Source organism: Giraffa tippelskirchi, chromosome 4, assembly GCF_054371585.1.
Source record: "Giraffa tippelskirchi isolate mGirTip1 chromosome 4, T2T-mGirTip1v1.2.pri, whole genome shotgun sequence".
Classification (NCBI taxonomy): domain Eukaryota; kingdom Metazoa; phylum Chordata; class Mammalia; order Artiodactyla; family Giraffidae; genus Giraffa; species Giraffa tippelskirchi.
This window is the reverse complement of record NC_137278.1, coordinates 190,206,277-190,224,037: the sequence shown is the minus strand read 5'-3', so window position 1 is coordinate 190,224,037 and position 17,761 is coordinate 190,206,277. Positions and strand designations below refer to the sequence as shown.

The following is a 17,761-nucleotide window of genomic DNA, read 5'->3' as shown; positions in this document are numbered from 1 at the left end:
GACCTACTGTATAGCACAGAGAGCTCTATTCAATACTCTGTAATGACCTATATGGGAAAAGAATCTTAAAAAGAGTAGACATATGTATATGTATAATAACAGATTCACTTTGCTGTACACCTGAAACTAACACAATTTTTTTGTTGTTTAGTTGCTAAGTCATGTCCTACTCTTTTGTGACCCCATGGACTATAGCCCTCCAGTCTCCTCTGTCCATGGGATTTTCCTGGCAAGAATACTGGAGTGGGTTGCCATTTCCTTCTCCAGGGGATCTTCATGACCCAGGGATTGAACCCAAGTCTCCTGCATTGGCAGGCAGATTCTTTACCCCTGAATCAATGGGGAAGCCCTAATCAACTATACTTCAATAAAATTTTTTAAAAAATAACTATAAACCTGTGGCAATGACCTAAAAAAATTATTTTCAAAAAAACAATATTTACATGTAGATCTTATATGTACAGAGCTTGTATGCTGAAACTAAAAAAACACTGATGAAAAAAATCAAACAAGACCCAAATAAATGTAGAGATATATTTTGTTCCTGGATGGAAAGACAGCATGGTAAGGATGTTAATTTTCTCCCAAATTAATGTAATTCCTATCAAAATTTCAGCAGTATTTTTTTAGATATAGACAAGATTATTCTAAAATGTATACGGAAAGACAAAGGAACTTGGATAAGTTAAAAATTGTTTGAAAAAAAAAGATTAAAGTGAGTATATTAGTCAGTAGGACTTCTGAGGTGGTGCAGTGGTAAAAAAAAAAAAATTCCTCCTGCCAGTGCAGGAGATGTAGGAGATGCAGGTTCAATCCCTGGGTCGGGAAGATTCCCTGGAGAAGGAAATGGCAACCCACACCAGTATTCTTGCCTTGAGAATTCCATGGAGAGAGGAACCTGGCAAGCAACAGTCCATAGAGTCACAAAGAGTTGGACATCTTTGAGCACACATACAGGTAAGCAGGGCTCCCATAGCAAAAGAGCACAAACTGGGTAACTTAACAGAAATTCATATTCTCACAATTCTAGAGGCTAAAAAGTCCAAGATAAAGATTCCTGCAGGGTTCAGTTTCTGATGAAAGCTCTCTTTCTGGCTGGTATATGGATTGCTATGTCTTCACCTCTCATGGCCCTCTCATGGCCTGGTGTCAGGGTAGAGAGAGAGAACTCTCTGACGTCTCTTCTTATAAGAACACTATTTCTATTGCATCAAAGCCCTACCCAAAGATCTCATTCAACCTTAATTACCTCTTTAAAGAGAGGTAATCAACATATATGTTTGGGCAATAGTGGGGACAAAACTATTCAGTCCAAATCATCACAAGAAATCAGTTTACCTGATTTCATTATTTATTATGTAGCAACAGTAATCAAGACTGTGTAGTATTGGTAGAGAGATAGACACACAGATCAATGGAACAGAACAGTGAATACAGAATCAGACCCACATGAAAATGCCCAAAAGATTTTTGACAAAGGTACAAAAGCAGTGCAATAGAGGAAACTTACCTTTTTCAACAAACGGTGCAGGAGCAATTAGATATCCATAGAGGAAAAGTTTTCCTGGTAGCTGGTAAAGAATCTGCCTGTAATGCAAGAGACCCCAGTTTGATTCCTGGGTCAGGAAGATCCCCTGGAAAAGAGATAGGCTACCCACTCCAGTATTCTTGGGCTTCCCTGGTGGCTCAGATGATAAAGAATCCACTGGCAATGCAGGAGACCTGGGTTCGATCCCTGGGTCAGGAAGTGGGTATGGCAACCCTCTCCAGTATTCTTACCTGGAGAATTCCCATGGACAGAGATCCTGGTGGGCTACAGTCCATGAGGTCACAAAGAGTTGGACACGACTGAGCAACTAAGTACAGCATAGCACAGGGGAAAAGCAACAATAATAAACCTTGATCTAAGTCTCACTCCTTATACAAAAGTAATTCAGAATGGATAACACAATTAAATGTAAAATATAAAACTATAAAAATTTTATAGAAGAAAATGTTCAGCATCTAGGGCTAAGCAAAGAGTTCTTATACTTAACACCAAAAGCATAATCCACAAGGAAAATGGATAAATTTGGCTTTATCAGAATTAAAAATTTTGCTCTGTTAAAGACCTTGTTAAGATGAAAAAGCAAGTTATAAGCTGGAAGAATATATTTGCAAACTGCACATCCAACAGAGGGCCAGTATCTAGAATGACTCAAATCTTCAACATGCAAGTATCCTTTGACCCAGTCAATTGTGATCTGGGTATTTACAGCAGAGAAATAACACATGTTCGCACAAAAGTTCTGGACATGAATGTTTACTGCAGCTTTATTCATAATGGCCCCAAACTGGAAACAACCCAGATGGGTTTCAATGGATAAATGGTTAAACTGTCATACAATCATACCATAGAATACAATTCAGCACTGAAAAAGAACAAACTATTGGTATGTATAGTCTCTAGAGAATTATGCTAAGTGAAAAAAAAAACAAAGCCAATCCCAAAAGGTTACATACTGTATGATTCTAACTACGTAATATTCTTGAAGTGAAAAATACCAGATTCCTGGAACGGTTTCCAGGGATTAAGGAGGGAGTGGAGCAGAAGGCAAGTGAGCATGACTGTGAAAGGGTGACATGAAGGACCTTGTGGTGATGATCACCTTCAGTGTCTTGACTCTATCAATGTCAATAACCTGATAGGCACAGTAGAGTATTGTTTCCTAAGATGTTACCATTAAACTAGGTAAAGAGTACACAGAATTTCTCTGTATTATTTCTTACAACTCATGTGAGTCTAAAATTCTCTTAAAATTAAAATTTTAATTTAAAAAATGAATGCTCAGACATTTCTAAAGGTCCTTATGAATCTGACATTCTAACTGGCACCATGAGTTGTGTAGATACCTCTCTGGCAGTACTTTTCAAAATATAATCTATGGAACAGGGGTCCACTTCAAGATGCTAGTAAATAGTGAGTGGTTAAGAGGGTTGTTTCTACTGTCAAATATGTGTAGAATGAGCATTAATGTAATAATGAGAACAAAAACATTTTAATGACTTTAAGCCATAATTTCCAATCAAAAACATGGCCAGAGTCCTTTCCCTTCCTTTTGCTTTCCCTTCCTTTACTTTACTTTTCTTTTTTGATATTTATTTTTATTTAGTTGACTATGCTAGGTCTTAGTTGCAGCACTCAGGATCTTCGATCTTCATTGCAGCATGCAAACTCTTAATTGAGGCATGTGGGATCCAGTTCCCTGACCAGGGATTGAACCCTGGCCCCCTGCACTTGGACAGCAGGGTTTTAGCCACTGGTCCATCAGGGTAGTCCCTCCGTTCTTTTCGTTTTCATTTTTCCTTAGGAGGACCTAGTAGCATCAACTGGGGGTCCACAAAACCCAATTTGAGACATGCTGCTATTATAAACAGTAGGTTCCTTTGGCACAGGATGCAACTTTCAGTTTTCACCTTCAGCCCTCTCTCGGACCCTCTCTGACTGTGTAGGTAAGTTCTGATTGGTGCCTTCCATTCCACCTTTTTCTCTTTGGTTCTCAGTCCTACCTCCTGCATTCAGAGCTCCCTGAGGGCAAGAGCTTTGTCCTCCTCCTCAGAATTAAGCAAGCACTTGCTTCTACCTGCCTCTCCCTTTCCCCAGCCACTCTTCTGACTGGACCAGCATCACTCATCTCAGTTATTCTTCTGAGGTAAGCCACTGTTGCTCCAACCTTCCACCACCATTCCACTCCCCTTTGGTGAATGGATCCTCCACTGATAGAAATCATGTCACTCTGGTGACTGTCACCTCCTTGACATGGGACACACAACATGGTCAGAGAGGACCCCATTCTCCTGGCCAAGCTAACCAGTTTGTCCCTGAAATTATCCAGTTTGGAGTTGGAAGAGAAGGAGTCTTGCCTCTTAGGTCATAGAAGTGGGAAAGATATAAATCTGAGCCATGTTATCAATTTTGAGAAAGTCTGTCTGTGGTAAGCAGAGAATAAAGCCACTCAGAGACAATCAGAGTTAATGAACATAAAAAGTTCTGACGCCAGTCATTCGGATCTCTGGGATCCTGTGGACAGCTCCACTCCTGGACTTCCCATTGACTTTAGCTAATATATTCTTTTTTCTTAGGTAAGCTCAGGTTGGATTTCCAACACTGCAACAAAAAATGATTTCTAACTAATACCTCTCATTCAGCTTCTCATTCATTCCTGATCACCCTAATAAATAGCAAGGATTGGAGTTTTTCATGCACCATTTTACTTTATTTGGATACATTGAATACACTTTTACATTTTGATTTAAACATGATGAGCTATCCAGATACCTCCTGTGTTCTTTCTTCATGAATGGGATTGAGAACAGATGTGTTCTGATGAAAAGAAGTCAGGAAAGGACTGAAGCCTAGAGGGATGTCATGTGAGGACATGAGGCAGCCAGTGAGGAGACTGAGGACTGTGGAGAGTCAGATAGAAAAAGTCTCTTAACAGAGAGTGTGACCCCTCAAATGCATACGTAGTTGTTATTGTTTAGTTGCTAAATTGTGTTCAGCTCTTTTTCGACCCCATGGACTGTGGCCCACCAGGCTCCTCTGTCCATGTTCTTCCCAGGCAAGAATACTGGAGTGGCTGCCATTTCCTACTCTAGGGGATCCTCCAGACCCCAGGGATCAAACCTACGTCTCCTGCGTTGGCAGGCAGATTCTTTACCACTGAGCCACCAAGGAAGCCCTAATGTATACATCGGTTCTTCCAAAGCACTATACTGGATTGAGCTGGTTACAGTCAACCAGAGCCCAACAACAGCAGGGAAGGGGAGAAGCAGGTACGAACGGACAGGGAAACCAGGGAAGAAGTAGGAGAGATTAACATTTAGCTGGTGCCTCATACGTGCCAGACACAGGCTCGAAAATGTCAAATGATGATTAGCCCAAGGTGGGTTCAGGATTCCAACACAGGTCTGTTTGCCTCCAGAGCCAGTGCTCTTTACACTCTGATGTGGGGGGAAGAGGGGAGGGGGTTCCTGGATCCCAGGATCTGCTGATGGGGTGAGAGCGGAGCTGGCTGAGATGACAGCAGAACCAGGTCAGCTTCAGAGCCACTTCCCTGACTGACCTGCACACAAGGCTGCCTCTCTCCTCTCTGGAGCAGAAGAAAGCTCCCGGCACTAGTCTCCTGGTGGGTTGTTGGAGCCTAGGGCATTTGAGGACCTGATCGGAATTGGGATGGAGGGGGTGGAGGCAGATATTTCTATGGAACTAGGTTGTCAGAAACTGGAGAAGTGTTCAAGAAAGGCACTACTGTACACAGAGACGGGGATGGGTGTGATCATAATCTTGTCTCTTAGTCCCCAGCAAAGCCAATGACCCAAGGCTGTTGGCAAGGGGGTGGGGAAGTGAAAAGGAACAGCATTTTCACGAAGAGTCCGGAAGTGAGGAATCAGGTTCCACATTACATAATCTAAAAATGCCCCCACCACCCACCCCCACCCCCACGCACAGGAGAAGGAAAGGGGAAAAAAACTCCCAGAAATCACACAGTCAAGGCAAATGCAGCGAAATGGCTCATTGGTTACTGTGGCAACCGACTCTTCCCTGCTCCTGCTGCTTATCCCACGATCCCTCTGTCACCCTATTTTTAGACTGAAGACAACGAATGAAAATGGCTTTAAAAATTTTTTTTTTCTTTTCTGTATGTTGAAGACATGCATAACCTTTAAAAAAAAAGATTCAGAAAACTGAGCTCCAATGCAGGAGCAAGTCCCCCAGTCCTGATATAAGGTGACCCTCATTTCTCTGAGACTGGAGCACCTCCGTGGAGGAAGAAGGGTGCTGGATTTCCTAGGAGTTAAGGGGCAGTAAATGAGGAGAAACCTGAAGAGACAGTAAGGAGCATTAAGAGTATAGCCACATATGCAAAGCAAGGTAGAGAAACAGAGTCATCAAAAATACTTAGAATAACAGTTTTTGAGGAATGAGAGGAGTTTTGAATCATCTGGCTAAGAGTGACTTTGTAACTCACTTCACCTCCAGATTTACCTGTCCTCATATGGAAAATACTGGAGTGGGTTGTCATCTCCTACTCCAGGGGATCTTCCCAACCCAGGGATCGAACTCACATCTCCTGTGTCTCCTGCATTGGCAGATGGATTCTTTACCACTAGCGCCACCTGGGAAGCCCATATGTAAAATAAAGGGAATGGTGGTCTTTCTGAATCTTAATAACCTCCAAGATTCTGTAAAGTTCTAACATATATGATTGTATCATTTTTAAATTAGCCGCGTTAACCTTGCAAAGGAGCCAAATTGTAAGAATCCACTAGATTTTCCCTGAGAAACATTCTGAAATCTTGTTACTATATTTGGTTTTATTCCAATTGTGATATTTGAGGAATGTCATTATGGACTATCTCTGTCCTTTATTCTGCTGGAAAGAAATTTTAAAACAAACTTTTTGCACTGAGGAAGATGAAAAATGAAAAAAATATGTCTTTTCCTCCTAGGAAACATGAATGAGTGCAACATACACTTAAACATGTTTTCAAAAGAAAAGTGGCCTCCTACAATTCAACAGCCACTAATTTATTAACTAAAATGCAAAGCAATAGATGTAGTCTGTGGCAGAAGATAGAGCAAGGTGAGAGGAGGGAAAAAGTAGAGAAAGCTAACTGAAGGAGGAGAAAATCTAGCCTAGATATAAGCAACATGTTTGATTTAGTTGATTCCTCACAGTGGTAGAAAGAGGCCCACATGTCCACAAGATGGGAAGGCTCAGTAATAAGGGCCTCCTTTCCTCACCTCCCACCCCATCCCAGTTCAGGGCTGAGTGGAGAAAACAGAAGGAGAGTTTTCCCCTCAAGTGGTTGATGGGGAGACTGAGGTACAGTCCATTATGCATGAGCATTACTGTAGTGCTTGTTAAAAGTGCACATGCTCGTTTGCTTAACATCTGTCTTGTACACTGGACTGTCAAGACTGTGACCTTCATATAGGACATGCACTACATCTGTCTTATTCATCCATCTACCCTGAGGAGCCAATGCCAGGCCTAGCACACAGTATCAGGCCTAGGAACACTAAGAATTTGTTGAATGAATAAATATTATAAAGCATGTCCGTGCCGTGTTGAATGAAGTTCCCCCCCACCAAATTCATCAATTCAAAAGCATCAAATCTTGAGCTTTGGTGGTGGCTCAGATGGTAAAGAATCTACCTGCAATGCAGGAGACCTGGGTTCAATCTCTGGGTTGGGAAGATCCCCTGGAGGAGAGCATGGCTAACCACTAATACATGGCTAACCAGGATTTCTTGCCTGGAGAATCCCCATGGACAGAGGAGTCTGGTGGGCTACAGTCCATGGGATCACAAAGAATTGGAAACTACTGAGCGACTAAGCACCCCCAAATTCATGACTTCTTTGGAACCTCAGAAGGTGACCTTGCTGGGTCAGGACAGGTTGTCAATCTAATGATTGGTGTCCATACAAGAAGGTCACATGGGGGCTTCCTTAGTGGCCCAGTGGTTAAGAATCTGCCTACGAATGCAGAGGACATGGGTTCAATCCCTCCTCTGGGAATTAAGATCTCACATGCCAAGGGGCAGCCAAGATTGTGGGCCACAACTGCTAAAGCCTGCATGCCCTAGAGTCCATGTTCCACCCTGAAACTTGTGCTCTGCAACAAGAGAAGCCATCACAATGAGAAGTCTATGCACCACAACTAGAAAGTAGCCTCCACTTGCCCCAACTTGCCCACACACAGCAACAAAAAGCCTGTGTGCTGCAATGAAGACACAGCACTGCCAAAAATTAATTAATGAATTAAAAAAAAGAAAGGAGGGTCATATGAATCCAGAGGCAGATATTAGAGTGCTGTCTCTACACTAAGGAGCCTTGAGAATTGCCAGCAGCCAGCAACAGCTGGGAGAGGGACATGGAACTGACTCTCTCCCCAGATCTCCAGAAGGTACCAACCCTACTGATGGCTTGATTTTGGATTTTTGGCCTCCAGAACTGAGAAAGTATAAATTTTTGTTGTTGTAAGTCACCCTTATGGCAGAAAGTGAAGAAGAACTAAAGAGCCTCTTGATGAAAGTCAAAGAGGAGAGTGAAAAAGTTGGCTTAAAGCTCAACATTCAGAAAACTAAGATCAGGGCATCCGGCCCCATCACTTCATGGCAAATAGATGGGGAAACAGTGGAAACAGTGGCTGACTTTATTTTTCTGGGCTCCAAAATCACTGCAGATGGTGACTGCAGCCATGAAATTAAAAGATGCTTACTCCTTGGAAGGAAAGTTATGACCAACCTAGACAGCATATTAAAAAGCAGAGACGTCACTTTGTCAACAAAGATCCGTCTAGTCAAGGCTATGGTTTTTCCAGTAGTCATGTATGGATGTGAGAGTTGGACTGAGCACCAAAGAACTGATGCTTTTGAACTGTGGTGTTGGAGAAGACTCTTGAGAGTCCCTTGGACTGCAAGGAGATCCAACAAGTTCATCCTAAAGGAGATCAGTCCTGGGTGTTCTTTGGAAGGACTGATGTTGAAGCTGAAACTCCAATACTTTGGCCACCTGATGTGAAGAGCTGACTCATTTGAAAAGACCCTGATGCTGGGGAAGATTGAGGGCAGGAGGAGAAGGGGAGGACAGAGGATGAGATGGTTGGATGGCATCACCGACTCAATGAACATGGGTTTGGATGTACTCTGGGAGCTGGTGATGGACTGGGAGGCATGGTGTGCTGCAGTTCATGGGGTCGCAAAGAGTCGGACATGACTGTGCGACTGACCTGAACTGAAGTCACCCTGATTGTGGTCATCTGTCATGGCCATCCTAGGAAACTAATACAATAGCCTGTCTGTTCTGGCCACATTTTCACTCACTTATTACTGCTTTTTTTTAGTCTCAGATTCTCCTACATTCCATTCATACCACCAAAATTCTCAAATTTTCTACTCTAATCAAGCAGTTAGAAGTAACAGAAACCCAAATTGGTTTTAACAATAAAATATTTATTGCTTGCGATCTGTAAAATACAGAGTGAGATGAGCTTCAGTGACGATAATGAGGAATCACATTCTTTCCAGCCTCTCCAGCTTTGCCTTCCAAACTGTAATTTCACCTCAAATTGGCTCCTTCCTGTGGTCGCAAGATGCCTACTTACAACTCTCTGGGCTACAATTTTTTTCTCTCATATATTATTTATATCTGTGCAACAAGTTACATTAAACCAATGACAGTTGTTTATTATCTCCCAAAGTTACTGTGGAATTCTGAAGTGGTTTGGTTATGGGGCTCGGCTTAGGGACGGTGGAGCCTGCTGGGCTGCCATCTATGGGGTCGCACAGGGTCGGACATGACTGAGGTGACTTAGCAGTAGCAGTAGTAGGCATTTCTCCTGAAGCTATAGTCAGATGTGAGCTGAAGTTGCAGACACAAAGGTCTGCCTACAGCCGAAGGACCCACTTCCAAAGTGGTCTGTTCATACGGCTGATAGACTGATGCTGGCGAGTTAGTTCTTCTCTGTTTGGACTTGTATGTAGAACTACGAGCGTCCTCATGACATGGTGGCTAGCTTTCCCCAGAGGAGGATGTCAAAGAGAGCAGGAAGGAAGCTGCAATGGTTTTAGCCTCCAAACTCATGCACAATTTCTTGCATGGTATTCTTTTATTCTGTTGTTCACACAGCTCAGCCATGACTCAGCATGGGAGGAGACTATGTAAGGCCTGGATCTCAGGAGGCCATTTGAGGAACTGGCTACCACATCTCTCTCCTAGAGAAGCAAATCTGAGTCGCATCCTAGAGTTTGCTCAGAAGAACAAGCAAACTTCTTTCCCAGAAATCTCCAGAAAACTTTCTCTCTCCCTAATTGGTCTGTCCTCAAACTAGGAAGTGTAGCTAAGATTTGGGATTGAGCTAATCTAAGCTTGTGCTCAGTTCAGCTGAGTCACTCAGTCATGTCCAACTCTTTGTGACCCTGAAGACTGAAGCACACTACATACCCCATTAGTGGGGCTACACAGGGCAGAGGGGTATGGACACACAAAAATCTGGGTGGGTGCCAGGAAAATCTGGGGAGACACCGTAATCTTTGCTAAATCCCATGGTTTGACCCCAGCAACTTCTACTTCAATAAATGCTCTAGTATGTATGTCTAGGGGCTTCCCTGGTGGCTCAACCCAATGCAGTATTCTTGGCTGGCAAATCCCATGAACAGAGGAGTCTGGCAGGCTACATTCCATAGGGTCGTAAGAGTCAGACATGACTTAATGACTAATCAACAACAATCTATGTCTGAAAAAATAAGGACTTATTTAAAAACATAACTGGGTTTCCCAGGTGGTACAGTGGTAAAGAATCCCCCTGTCAATGTGGGAGACTGAGTGATGCTGATGCTGTTGTTCTCAGGCCCATACTTTGTGAACCTCTGCTTTAGAACACAGTAGTTTAAAGAGAGGCTTTGACATCTGAAAACCTAAGATGGAATTCTGCCGTATGCCAGCTGAACAGTCTTGGGAAACGACTTGACTTCTCTAAGCCTCAATTTCTTCATCTGTAAAATGGGTGATGATAATGCTCACTTTAGGTACAGAGGTAAAAGGATTAAATGATATAATGCATGTGTACTTTAGTATTGAGCCTTGTGAATTGTCAATATTTGATAAAAGGTAGTGGTGTTAGTATAATAACTATAATTATCGACATTATTATTTCTTTGCAGGTTTTATAACTTGCAATCAGGCCATAAGTTATTGTAACATAACAGTGGTCAGGACTCTGCCTGAGAGACTTACAACCCTAGAGATATGAGTCTTAGGTCAAGTTGTGTCTGTTAACTATTTCAAAATGGAAAATAGGAAAGAAAATGGAGGAAAGTTCTGTTCCTATTCAGAGTTGACGGTTTTCTTCTAAACGAGCAGTGAGAAACTTGCCCTTCCAACCACAAACACCACACCTGCATCAGAGATGCTCAGTAACTTTTCCCAGTACTACAGATGAAAGGACTCATCTTTCATCCATCAGAAGAACAGTTTTAGCACTGCACAAGCAGTGCAGACACAAAGACAAGTGGACCAAAAAAATCAAAGACATTTAAGAAAAAATAAAAATAGTGGCAATGAGTATTTCAGAAATAGAATTAAGAGTATTTTTTAACTTCACCAGTAATTATGAATAAATGCTGAGGATTCCCTGGGTCACTGTGACTTCCTTGTTGCTACCATTACCTGATTTAACTGCCAGCCCAAAGCAAACTGAAGGGGACTTGGGCCAATTTGGGGGAAGACAAGACTGAAGAGATGGGAATACCAGACCACCTGACCTGCCTCTTGAGAAACCTGTATGCAGGTCAGGAAGCAACAGTTAGAACTGGACATGGAACAACAGACTGGCTCCAAATAGGAAAAGGAGTACATCAAGGCTGTATATGGTCACTCTGCTTATTTAACTTACATGCAGAGTACATCATGAGAAACGTTTGGCTGGATGAAGCACAAGCTGGAATCAAGATTGCCAGGAGAAATATCAATAACCTCAGATATGCAGATGACACCACCCTTATGGAAGAAAGTGAAGAGGAACTAAAGAGCCTCTTGAGGAAAGTGAAAGAGGAGAGTGAAAATGTTGGCTTAAAGCTCTCAGAAAACTAAGATCATGGCATCCGGTCGCATCACTTCATGGCAAATAGATGGAGAAACAGTGGAAACAGTGGCTGACTTTATGTTTTTGGACTCCAAAATCACTGCAGATGGTGACTGCAGCCATGAAATTAAAAGATGCTTACTCCTTGGAAGGAAAGTTATGACCAACCTAGACAGCATATTAAAAAGCAGAGACATCACTTTGCCAACAAAGATCCATCTAGTCAAGGCTATGGTTTTTCCAGTAGTCATATATGGATGTGAGAGTTGGAATATAAAGAAAGCTGAGTGCAGAAGAATTGATGCTTTTGAACTGTGGTGTTGGAGAAGACTCTTGAGAGTCCCTTGGAATGCAAGGAGATCCAACCAGTCCATCCTAAAGGAGATCAGTCCTGAGTGTTCATTGGAAGGACTGATATTGAAGCTGAAACTCCAATACTTTGGCCAACTGATAGGAAGGGCTGACTCATTTGAAAAGACCCCAATGCTGGGAAAGATTGTGGGCAGGAGGAGAAGGGAACGACAGAGGATGAGATGGTTGGATGGCATCACTGATTCAATGGACATGAGTTTGGATAGGCTCTGGAAGTTGATGATGGACAGGGAGGCCTGGCATGCTGCAGTTCATGGGGTCACAAAGAGTCAGACACGACTGAGTGACTGAACTGAACTGAAGACTGAAGAAAGGAGGAGATGACACAGGAACAGTCATAAGACTTGAACTGAGATTAAAAAGAGGTTACTAATGCCTAGCAAGGAGGGGTAAGAGGTTAATGAAATATATATTTATATATGCATGTATATATTTATATATTTTAAATATGGAAATTCTAGAAACTTCTGTTGGGGAAGTAGTACAGAATAATGGGTAAGGGTAAGCAGGTCTAGGTTTCAATTGTGTTTCTGCTATTCACAGGCTGTGTGCCTTTGAAGAAACTGTACAAACTCTGAATCTCAATTTTTCATATATAATGATGACAATATTATTAATTGTTATTACTGCTATCCTTTTGACAGGTATGTTTAAGGACTGTATGTCCCATCCATGGTCTCTTTTACTCTCATGATTCTCATTCAAGCTGAAGAATATAACTCCCAATCATGGTGGTTGTAAATAAAGTAAAGGAAAAATAAACTTGCCAGTTGGAGCAAACACTTTTAGAGGTAATGAACATAATGAATCTGCCTTAAAAAGGCAGCTAAAGAGGAAGGAAGATTAAGGCACTGATGTCTTTTAGGAAGACTGTCAAAAGCAGTCAAGAGTCTGAGATTTTCCCTTACCTTCCAGCTAACCATGTAGTCCACCACAGTTTCATGGACAGAAGACAACAGATTTCAGGGTCAGAGACAAAGGACTTTTTACTCACAGCACAGTGAGTAACGTGAACATCAGCAGATTTGCCTCAGTTACCCTTGCTGTCAAGTCCAACAGGGGTGCCATGATGAAACCAAAGACATCTGCACACACAGTGGGTTGCTTTACAGGAGAAAAATCTATGGCCTACAGCCAAGAACTTTTTTTTTAATGTGGACTATTTTTTAAAAGTCTTTATTGAATTTGTCACAGTATTGCTTCTGTTTTATGTTTTGGTTTTGGGGCCACCAGGCATTAGGGTCTTGGCTCCCAAACCAGGGATGGAATCTATACTCCCTGCACTGGAAGGCAAAATCCTAGCCACTGGACCACCAGGGAAGTCCCAAGTCCAGGACTTTTTGATCAAGAAGCAAATGATACAGCAAGCAGAAAGTAAAGATATTTAAAATAAATTTTAAATAAAAGAAGCACTAGTGGGTATTTTGAAGTTAATTAGTCCCCTTTCCTCTAGAGAACAAGGTAGTCACATTGTGGTCACCTAGACCTACTTAGTTGCCTGCGTAGCTAACTCCAAAAACTGTTCAATGTCAGAAGATGGATAAGTCTTGCAGGCTGGTACGCTAGGCAAGAATGTCTAGAAAATTCAAAGCCCATGGCAGATTGCCTCTACCAACAGAGCACTCACACCTCCTGAGGGTCTTCTAAGTCCCAATGACTCTGCTGATGCTCTGTTCATATTTTTATAGGTATTTTTCATATATTTAGAGTTGGAGTGGTCTATCATCAAGATAGGAAGATAAGTCAGTTTTTAGAAAGTATAATAAAATATTAACTTGCCACATCTCCAATGTATATGAATATTATTTCAAATAACACAGGATACATGGGGTTGAGATTCCTACCAGTAACCTCAATTCTGAGGTGTCTTTTATAAGTTCCTAATAAAAACCCAGCGAAGACTGCTGATGCTCAAGAAAGATAGACTGTGGTAACTTTAACTTTTTATTGTCCTTGTATTTCTTTTAGAATTTCTAGGCTATATCATGTCATCTCAACAGAAACTTATATATCTGAATACTGCTCTAGCTCTTTATAGAAATGGTTTTACAAACTAAAATTTAATATCATGCCCTCTTTTTATAAATCAAAACTTTTTTAGACAGACTAAATAAAGAGCATCTTATTTAGTTGAAGATATGCCTACTGTCTTGATCAACATTCCCAAAGATTCACAATATAATTTTTTACTTACAATTTAGCTCCAGAAAGACATTTGCCCAATATGCTTTTTCATAATAGATGTAAGAGAGATGTAACTGTAACCTCGGCTATAGGAAAACCTGAGACTATGTCTTGAACTTAAAAGTAGACATTTCCCTCTGTCCAGGTTTTCTAGAATAATTATTCAATGACTTTCATTGCTTTGTCTTCATCCTTATGTTTCTATTTCAGTGGTTTTAAAGAATTATGTTACATTGTTTCAAATCATTTTTTGAAAGTAGGCAAAGTAATGAATTAAGGAACAAAACTACCCAGGTTTGGGGAGGGGTTTAATTTGTTATTGTTAGTATTTTGCCAGACTACCCACAGATCTTTTTAGTTTAAAGCATAATCCTCAAATTAGTTTAAGATTTATAAAATGTAAATAGAGCTTCCAAGAGTTAGTTAGCATGCCTTATATTATGAATTTTCCTGACTGTGCTTTTATTGGGGTTTAATCAGAGACCATTGTAAGAAATTCTAATCTGGGTTCTAAGCATTTGACATTATTAAACAGCTGAATGAAGGAGAACATAAGAATTGCAAAGTAGAAAATACATTTATTTTTAAATTGAGTAACATTATAAATGTAACAACATTGAAATGCTAAGAAGCATTAGGCAGCTCCATCAGTTCCTGTTTCACAGGCCTTAATGCAACTGCAGAGTAGTGTCTGAGGAGCTAGGGTGCAAGGATATGGTGTCTGTTCCAGGGCAATTCCCTGGAATAACAGGGCAGAAGTTCCATGTAGAGTTGAAGGACTCTCTGAGGACTATGCTGCTGGCTGTTTGGTTTGCCCAAAACACATCAGTGATAACAGGATGGCCATGGGCCAGTCATAAACAGACACTCGCATCACCATGGCAAGGCCTAAAAGGTGCCTGGAACTACTAAGATGGGCCAAGAAGGCCCCTTTCCTTGGGCAACACATCCAGGCCAGCACCTCTCACCTAGACTCTGCCTCGAGCTAAGCTCTTCCTGAAGACCAGAGGAATGAACACTTACAACTGTGCTCAGCCAGAGAACATACAAATCCTCAAAGGCAGGCAGCCTCTTCCTGGGGCCCTAGATCAGCCCCTGCTCTGTGGGCAACCTGAATGAGAGTGAAGACGCAGCCATAGTAAAGGGCAGCAAATGTACCTTCTCGTTACCAAAGGAGGTCAGTCGACATCCCATCCTGTTTCCCGGCATCACCTGACTCCTTCACACCACCTGAGAATTTAGAGGGGGAGGGAGTTAGCTTCCCAAAAGTAATCTTTAATTAACTTTAATAATTTTAACTTTTAATTTAAAAAATAAATATTTGTCATCCAGTAATCTGTTGGCTTAGATGGCAATCTGCCTGCAATTCAGAAGACCCAGGTTTGATCCCTGGGTTGGGAAGATCCCCTGGAAAAGGGAATGGCTACCCACTCCAGTATTCTTGCCTGGAAAATTCCGTGGACAGAGAAACCTGGCGGGCTATAGTCAATGGAATCGCAAAGAGTTGGTCATGACTGAGTGGCTAACACTTTCACTTTTTCTTTTTTTTTTATATGGGTTACACTGTGTGTGTGCTCAGTAGCTCAGTTGTGTCTGACTCTTTGTGACCCCATGGACTAAAAAACAACTAACTTTGTGGTTAACTTCGGAGCAGTAACTTTGGAGTGGTTGAGAAAAGACCATCCTTTGCTGGGTAAGGGTGTCCCTACAACCCGCCTAGTGGGGCTGGAGCTGAAGGCAGGCGAGTGACCCTCTGGGCTGCAGCGGTCACCAGAGCAGAGTAACTGTGGCAGCCTCATGGCTAGTTCTCTAGCTTTGGGCGTGAACTCAAGAAATATACAGGTGGAAAAGAGAAAAAGACCAGGAAGCCAGAGCAAATGTGAGAGGACAAAGGCATTTTTCTGCTTCTCCTGTTGGTGACTGCTCACAGTGCGGGATCGCTGAGGAGGGCAGGCTACAGTTTGCATTGGCCCTTCCCTCCTCCCCTGTCACCACCTCCCTCCCCACCTCCACTCCAGACAGAGGACCTCATTCTAACAAGAATCTGCCTGCTTTTGTAGCTCTTTCTACTGAAATATCCTGCTAAGGGGCCAGCAGATGAGAGATAAGCTACAGTTTCTTCCTGAGACATCTGGATTTCAAAAGGAGCATCTTGTAAGATAAGTCTTCAGTCTCCAGTGAGAAGGGGTTTGGATTTATCTGAAAAAGGACCACACTTCTTGGGGAGAGGTTTTCTACACACACCTCAAATTAAGGTTGACCCTTCAACAACGCAGATTTGAATCATGTTGATCCACTTATACACACATTAAAAAAAAAAATACAGCACTATAGAACTGAAGTTGATTGAATCCATTAATGTGGAATGGCTCATATGGAGAGCCCACCATGAGACTTGAGCATCCTCAGATTTTGGCATCCACTGGTGGGTCCTGGAATCAATCCCTGATCATGGACACCAAAGGACAACTGTAGATTGTCTTGGGTGAAAGTGAAAAAAAAGTGAAAGTGTTAGTTGCTCAGTCGTGTCCAGTTCTTTAGGGCCCCATGGTATGTAGCCTGCCAGGCTCCTCTGTCCATGGAATTCTCCAGGCAAGAATACTGGAGTGGGTTGGCATTCCCTTCTCCAGGGGATCTTCCCAAACCAGGGAGCAAACCCAGGTCTCCTGCAGGTTGATTCTTTACCGTCTGAGTCACTTTCAAATGACTCTGTTCAGGTCAAACTTAGGACTACAGAACACTCCAGGGTCAGCAAACAGTAGCCTGAAGAAATAATAATCCCTGTCTCTAACTCAGAGAAGTACAAGATCTTAAGGAAGAATGATCAGTACTGGGAAAAGGATGCTTTATCTAATTTTGGAAATGACATGAAGAGTTGGTTGATTCAACTTGACAAATATGTATGAAGACCCTCTTGGGAACTATATCATGAGATACCGGAGTATGCAAACAATGAGTAAGACATGATGCTTATCCTCAAGGTGCCCAGTCCAATAGGGAAGACATGTGTAAATAATGCAATGTGGTTGGTACCTGCTATAATAGCTTCACATGAAAAGTGACATCCAGAGAGAGGGGAGAGGGAAGCAGCCTGCTTCAAATCTCAGTAAGTGTGAAAGAGATGCCTTCACTCTAGAAATGCTGAGATCTCAAATAATTTTTTTTTTCCAATGAGGCTAGTAATAGATAAGGGGAAGAAATAGAGAAATGAAGCAAAAATGAGGTCTGTGATTTAAATAGGACCTATTGCAAAAGGATTTTTGCTTTTGCCTTTTAAACTAGAAACTATTTCAGACACATAATTATGAACTGTATTACAAGAATAAAAAATAAACAGAGCATGGAAGATGATACTGCAAGTTAATATTAGAACTTAATATCCATGAAACCGTGGCCATTCAAGTACATTTAGGGTTAGGGCAAGGGAACCGGAAAGTGAACAGAAAGAGAAAATTATAGCATAGAAGGAAAATCAGACGAAAGCATTGCTGAATATTTCAATAGAAGTGGAACTAAGGCAATGGCACAAAAAGGCAGAGCTGCAGAGGTAGATGATTTATTAACAGAGCTACTA

The 17,761-nt window shown here is 41.9% G+C and overlaps 1 protein-coding gene across 3 annotated transcripts in view; it reads right to left on the bottom strand.

Moving 5' to 3' along the window:
• The window catches only part of GRIN2B (glutamate ionotropic receptor NMDA type subunit 2B), an 815,960-nt gene that overhangs the window by 631,008 nt on the left and 167,191 nt on the right, over positions 1 to 17,761 (bottom strand). For 2 of the 3 annotated variants that reach the window (XM_081589233.1, XM_081589232.1), the window contains one exon: positions 15,346 to 15,417. The gene's annotated coding sequence lies outside the window, so the exon portion shown is untranslated. Of the gene's footprint in view, positions 1 to 1,510; positions 1,588 to 15,345; positions 15,418 to 17,761 lie in introns of all 3 variants that reach the window. The other variant, XM_081589234.1, reaches the window with a different exon arrangement.